This window comes from Macrotis lagotis, chromosome X, assembly GCF_037893015.1.
Source record: "Macrotis lagotis isolate mMagLag1 chromosome X, bilby.v1.9.chrom.fasta, whole genome shotgun sequence".
NCBI classification, from domain to species: domain Eukaryota; kingdom Metazoa; phylum Chordata; class Mammalia; order Peramelemorphia; family Peramelidae; genus Macrotis; species Macrotis lagotis.
Genome location: NC_133666.1, coordinates 337,786,091 through 337,793,945, shown reverse-complemented (window position 1 = coordinate 337,793,945; position 7,855 = coordinate 337,786,091).

Genomic DNA, 7,855 nt, shown 5'->3' with positions numbered 1-7,855 from the left:
ATTGTTGGAGGCATCACATCATTCCAGCTGCTACACACATGCTAGTTATTCTCTGCACACACAGCTTTTCTGTACTTGGCAGTCCCAGATAATAGCAAACTTTGCCTGACTCTCTACTGTTCCTTTGTCCAACACTTGAAGTGCTGAATGGTTGAGATTAATTTTACATTTCCTCTGTAGGGATACAAAAGCCTTCTAGTCTGGCCCAGTTCATGAAATGTTGCTTTATCAATTGTCACAACATAGAGCAGAGGGGTGTCTCTTCCAGGTTGTCACATACCTCTAAAAACTAGTAATACAAAATTTGCTCTCTAAAATATCAAATGTCTACAGCTAATTTTTTGATGTGAAATGCATGTCATGAGTGGGGAGGAAGCCATGGACAAAAGAGAATGATTCCTAGCCATTAAAAATGTGACTATTGCAGATGATATGATAGTATTCTTAGAGAACCCAAGAAAAGTTTCTAAAAATTTCCTTGAAACAATTAAAAAATTCAGCAAAGTAGCAGGATATAAAATAAATCCACATAAATCATGAACATTTCTATATATGAACAAAGCCCATGAGCAAAAGATAGAGAAAGCCATTTAAAGTAACTCTAAATAACACTAAATATTTGGAAATCTACCTCCTAAGACAAACCAAGAAACTGCATGAACACAATTATAAAGCACTTCTAATCTAAATAAAGTCAGATCTAAATAATTGGGAAAATGTCAATTGCTCATGGTTAGGTTGAACTATAAGCAATGTCAGTTCTACCCAAATTAAGGCACTTATTCAATACCATACCAATCAAACTTCAAATAATTACTTTACCAAGTAGAAAAAAAAATAGTAACAAAATTCATCTGAAACAACAAAAGGTCAAGAATAGTAAGGGAACAGATGAGAAAAAAAAATGTAATGGAAAGTGGTCTAATTCTACCAGATCTAAAATTGCACTATAAAGTAGCAGTCATCAAAAGTACCTGGTACTGGTTAAGAAATATAATAATGGATCAGTGGATTATGATAGGTTCAAAAGAAACTGCAGTAAATGACTACAGCAATCTACTATTTGACAAACCCAATGACAACAGCTTCTGGGATAAGAACTCACTATTTGACAAAAAATTGTTGGGAAAACTGGAAAATAGTATGACAAAAACTTGGCATAGACCTATATCTAACACCCTATACCAAAATAAGGTCAAAATGGGTACAGGATTTAGACATAAAGGGCAACACCATAGATAAAACAATAGACCAAGAAATTATCGGATCTATAGAAAGGGGACAAATTTATGAACAAACAAGAATTAGAGTATATTATAAACTGCAAACTGATTGATTTTGACTATATTAAATTAAAAAGGTTTTGCACTAATAAAATTAATGCTGCCAAAATTAGAATGAAAACAGAAATCTGGGAAGCAATCTTCACAACTAGGAGTTCTGACAAATGTTTCTTTTCCAAAATATTTAGAGAATTGCATCAAATTTATAAGAGTGCAAGTCATTCTCCAATTGAAAAATGGTCAAAGCATATGAATAGACAGTTTTCAAAAGAAGAAATGAAAGCTATATATAATCATATGAAAAATGTTCCAAATAATTATTAATTAGAGAAATGCAAATTTTAAAAAATGAGGTGTCAATGAGGTATCACCTCATACCTCTCAGACTGGCCAAGATGAGCAAAAGGGAAAATGATCAATATTGGAGAGTTTGTGTGGGATTAGGACATTGATGCAATACTAGTAGAGTTACGAATGGATCCAACCATTCTGGAGAGCAATATGGAACTATGCCCAAAGAGTAATAAAACTGTTCTTACTCTTTGACACAGCAATTCCAATTGTAGGTCTATATACAGAAGAAAATTTAAAAATGGGAAAAGTCCTACATATTTCAAAATATTTGTAGCAGCTCTTTTTGTAGTGACAAAAAATTGCAAATTGAGGGTATGTCCATCAATTGGGGAATGGTTAAACAAGTTATAGTACATGAATACTATGGAATATTCTTGTTCTATGAGAAACCATAAATAGTTGGACTGCAGAGAAGCATGGAATCACTTATAGCCAAATGAAGGGAGCAGAACCAAGAGAACAATGTACACATTAACAACATTATGAGATATTCAACCTTAATGGAAGCAACTCCTCTCAGCAGTTCAGAAAGCTAGGTCAACTGTATTAGACCAGCTATGAACAGTGTTATCCCTAGTCAGAGGAAGAAAAACAAAATAAAATTAAAAAAAAGAAAAGACAATCTTTCAGAATCTGATGAACACTTCATAAAAATTATCTCTTATATTCCTTTCCCTTAACCCTAATTCCTCACCCTGAAAATGACTAATATGTAAATATGTTTATCCAATATATATATGTACAGTGTTAACCTGACTATTTGTCACTGAGAGTATGGGAAGGAAAGATGGAAGGAAATTTTGTAACTTAAAAATATACCTGTGCATATGGATGAAAATTTTAAAAATGCAAAAAATGAGAGCACTGGAAAATAAAAATTAAAAAATAAGATTAAAAAAAAGAATGTGACTCAAAGTCACTTTAAAGTTTAGATATTTTTATTTCTGTGGTTTCCAGCATGGTATAAATTTAAAGTATATATATGGATTGTACCCATTTGGGGAAGTAAATGAGAGGAAATACAACAATCTTTACCAGAATAGCTCCACTGATATCAGAAAGTTTTTCCTCTTACAAATTCTTATATCACATCACCTACCTTTAGGGGTCCAAAAATTATTTGATTTAGATGATCTCTAATTTTTTGCAAGGCAAATGGGGTTAGGTGGCTTGCCCAAGGCCACACAGCTAGGCAATTATTAAGTGTTTGACACCGGATTTGAACCCAGGTACTACTGACTCCAAGGCCGGTGCTTTATCCACTATGCCACCTAGCTGGCCCTGATCTCTAATTTTCCTTGCTGTTTGATTCCATAATCCTAGTATTTCTATCACATGTGGGTGACATAGTCAATATCTTGATAACTACATAAAAAAGTAAAGGATATTTTCCTATAATCGAAAGATCTTGAAAACAGGGGTATATGAAAGAGAATTATACATTGATTTATTTTTAATATGTGTGATTGGGAAGACATTGTGTAAGTTTTTTCTATACCAGTAAAATGTATTGTTAAATTGGAAATTGCTTTCTGGTTTTAACCAACTCAAGAACTCCAAATCCTCTGCTTGTTCCTCTCATTAAGAAATGTGATAAAAATAAATGTCCAAATAATTCCCTAAGCATAAGGTTTTTGGAGAGTCATTAGTCATGGTGTTTGGGAAAGTTTGGGTTGCCTACATGCTATGATAGAAGAAGGGAAATTTGCCAATTTAAATAGTTCAATAACAAACATTTCTTATGGATCTACTCTGTAAAAGGAAGGGAAGTAGGTTAGTGTAGCAGATACAGATTTGTCTTTGAAGTTAGGAAGTCCTGAAATCATCTTGCCTCTCATTCAGGCTATTTATGGTACCCTAGCTATGTCAATTAACTTCTCAGGACACCAGAAAATATTCTAAAACCAAGTTACATATATCAATATTCATTGGTTTCTTTCCTACCTGGGAATTCTGTTAACTCATGAAATCAGAAGTCTGATTCAAAAGTAAGTGTGCTAGGCATTGTCTAAGGTACTGGGGATTTATAGATGGGGGAAAACAATAATCTAGAGTTGATCTCAGGGACCTCACATTCTATTGCATGGGAAGGGAAGATGAATAGAAGTGAAAATGAATAAAAATGATACAGAATATGACTATGTTAAAGTCATTCCACTTAATTTTCATAATTTGAAAAGAGAAACATCACTTTCAGTTTAACATGAAGTGGGATCAAGAGAAGACTTCATAGAAAAGGTAATATCTAACTTTCCTTGAAAGAACAAAAATAATGAAGGTATGTTATAGATTTGAGCAATAATTTGTAAGAATTTATTTTGGGGGGCAAAAGACTGAATAATAACACAGAAGAACCAGTTATATAGGATAAGATGAAATAGCAAATTGGTAATGTCAAATACAGTGAAATAAGCATAGAAAGGTAAGTAAAAGTTAGAAAGTGATGGGTCTAAAATGCCATTATAAGGAGATTAAATTTCCTATAATAGGAGGAGAATATCACACTGGTGACTCTGCACAGTCTTCCTTTATTAAAATCCAATTCACTTGCAAGTCTTAGCATCATCTTCCTGAGAATGAAGGACAAGAAATAATAGGAATGCATAATAGTAGTGCCCCCACTGGAGAGTCAACTGGCCAGTTCCAGTTGGGCAATGCAGGTCCTCCCCTCTCCCTCCCTCCCTTCCTTCCTTCCTTCTCACTTCTTTCTCTTCCCTCCTTGCCCCTTCCCTTCCTTCTTTCTATCCTTTCTTCTATCCCTTTCTTCTCTCCTTCTTTTCCTTTCACTTCTCCCTCTGTCCATATAGGGGATCAAAACCTCACCTATGCTAAAAGGAATGCAAATGAAGAATTAAGATTCCTCATACAGAAACTGATTAATATGTAAACATGTTAAACACAAATGTTTATGTACATTATTCACCTGACTGCTACTGAGGGGAAAGGACTGGTAAGGGAAGGTGGAATGAAATTATGTAACTTAAAAATATGTATATGCATGTGTATGGATGTTGAAAAGTTTTCATAACATATAATTGGAAAAATCAAATAAAATTTCAATTGGAAAAAAGAGTAAAAAGAAAATAATTATGGTTGTTGCTTTATGTGAATGAAATAACAAGATAATATAGAGAAATATTTAAAAGATATCAGAGGTATATAGAACTTGGCAACTGATAGAATGAGTAAGAAGGGGAGAAAAATAAGTTTTTAATAACATGATTAGAAAAAATATTAGTACTATCACTAGAGATAGGGAATTGGCAAAGCAGGGCCTATTTAAAGGGAAAGATGATGTCTATATTGAATCTTAGTTGTGAACAGGGCAGACCAACAGGTACTTAGAAATATAGAACTGTGCAGATTAAGAATGAAATTATCTGAGCTGGTGCTCTAATTGAATGATTGGATAAGAAAAGAAGAGGAGCAGCAATATATCTTAGGGGATATTCACACTTTAGGAGCAGTAGGATCATAGTGAGATACTGAAAAAAAGATGAATATTAATATATATATAGGTAAAAAATAAATCTAAGTGCAGTTTCTTGGAAGGCAAAGAATATTAGAGTACAAAGAAGGAAGGTGCAATAATCGATGACAAATGTTTCAGGAAAGTTAAGTAGGATGAGGACAGAGGAAAAAATACAGAAAATTAATCCTTGATGCCTTATAAAAGAGTGTACTGTGATGCGAAATGAGATATTATAAATTGCAGCATATCAAGAAATTAAGAAATGCCTGAGCATTGGGTTCTTTAGAAAAATTTAAACATAAAGAAGAAAAAAGGCATAGGTTGATAGCTTGTTTCTCATCAATAGAAGTTTTCTTAAGGAAAGGGAGTCCTGACCATCCTTATAGTAAGAGAAAGGAAACTGTAAATAGAGAAATTGAAAACAACAGAGGAAAAGTACTGAAAAATGAAATAGTGTCACAGAAAGATATAAAGGAAAGGAATCAAGAGTAGAAACGGGAGGTATTATCATTACTAAAGAGAAAATAATGATCTGATAACAGAATGAATGAATGCAAGAATGAATGAATGGAAAAGCATTTATTAAGCACTATGCAAAGAACCAATAATGCAAAAAAAAAAAAAAAGGGAAACAGTCCTTGGACTCAAGGAACTTCTATGCTACTGGAAAGACAAATATACAAGTTGTAATTAGTTGGAAAGATCCCATGGTCCTTTGAATGCACTAGCATATCACATATTCTTTGAAAAATTTTTATGCTTTATTTTTCTTGTTATATGTAAAAACAAGTTTTAAAATTCATTTTTTAAAACTTGAGTTCCAAATTCTCTCCCTTTTCCCCACTCCACTCCCCCTCATTGAGAAAGCAAGTTATATGATATAAGCTAAAAATGTGTTGCCATGCAAAACATAACCATAATAATCATGTTGTGAAAGTACACAGAACCCCCCCAAAAAGATAAACTTCAAGAAAAATGAAGAATTAAAAGGTATGGTTCAATCTGTATTCAGACACCATAAGTTCTCTCTCTCTCCCTCTCTCTCTCTCTCTCTCTCTCTCTCTCTCTCTCTCTGGGGATGGATAATATTCTTTATTATAAGTCATTCAGAGTTGTCTTGACTCACAGTATTGTTGAGAAAAGGGAAGTCATTCATAGCTGATTATCCTGCAATAGTTTCCTTTATGGTACATTTCCCTTTGCATCGCCTCATATAAGTTTTTCCAGATCTTACTGAGAATATCCTGTTCATTATTTCTTAAAGCAGAGTAGTATTCCTTTGTAGTCACACACTGTTGGGGGCGGGGGGAAGAGGCTTGGCGGTCGCTTAGCGGGGGAAACATAATCCCCTTATAAGGGAATGTTACAGAACTCGGCCCCTCATTGAGTAAGAGTTCATGGGAGGGAGGACAGAGGGGATAAAAGTGTCTGCTGAGAGGTTGGGAGAGGGAGCGGGATGTGATCACAGAAGAATAAAGACTCATTATCCACCTCAGGCGCTCTGTCTGGTTCTTCCCCCATCAAAGAGTGGGGGCCGGAGGTACCCCGAAGACTCATCACGCGTTGGACTGGTGAGTAAGAGGACGGACTAGCATAAAGAAGCCGGCGTTGTAAATAAAAACCCGGCAAGTGGCACCCGGAACAGGGACCTGATTTTGCTAGGGAACGTCTGAATCCGCTGGTCGGATTCTCCAGACAGCCTCGGTCGTTTCCGACCTGGAGGAAGGAGAGGGCGTTTACTCTCAGATATTGCCTGAAGGACATATCCCTATTGTGTTGACTATGCTTCCTTTCCCCTCCCTTTCTCCTTCTGCTCTAATCACGCTCCTTGCCGTGCTGGCCTGTCTGATTGTGCCCTGCTGCCTCCTTCTCTTTTGCCGAACGGGAACTTTCCAGTTCTGCCACCTGTTAGGATTGCAGCCTCGGCTAGTAGACAGCATGGGGGGCCGGAATAGTATTCCCGCCTTTCAGCCGGAGGAGAAAGGGGTCGTTGCAGCGCAGCTTTATAAACTCTGCGCTAAGCATGGCTGTAAATTACCTATCAAGACGTGCCGTGCTTTTGTTGAGAATATCTGGAACATCTGCCCTTGGGTGCAACATAGTGGGATCCAACCAGGTAAATGGAAGGTGGTAGGGCAGCAGATGGCCTCCTATGATGACACCTGCCCGGGAAAAACTGACCCCTGAGGATTTTACAGTGTATAAGATAGTGGATGCAGCCCTGCATCCCCAGAAGGTGACTTTGGCACGACCAATCAGCACTCAGGTGGGTAGCTCGTTGGCGGGATCGGATTCAGAGAGCTCAGAGGAAGAGGGAAGGCCACCCCCTCCCCTGTATCCATGGGAGGAACTTAGAAGAAACAATGGGGGAACAAGGGGCCCCCAGGGAGAAGAAAATGCCGCATGCCCCTCCTTACCGAGACAGAATGAAAAGGGGGAGGGCGATGAATGTGGCACACTTAGAGATTCAGGGCCGGAAGTTTCCGAGCGCGGGAAGGGAGGGGTGCAAACAGTCCTCAGGGGTGGCAGGAAGAGGAGCGTGAGTAGGTGGGACCGGGAGGCTGCTGACGAGGAGGGAGAAGTCCGCGCTGATTGGACAGCTGCCGCGCCCCAGACTTGGCGGCCCAGCCAGGAAACAGAGGCAAAAAAATCCCCCGTGTTCCTTGTCCGCCCTTCAGAGATCCCCTCAAGGGCTCCGCCCATCCGGCCTACTTGCCGCGAGTGCCTCCATAGCTATAGAGAAAGG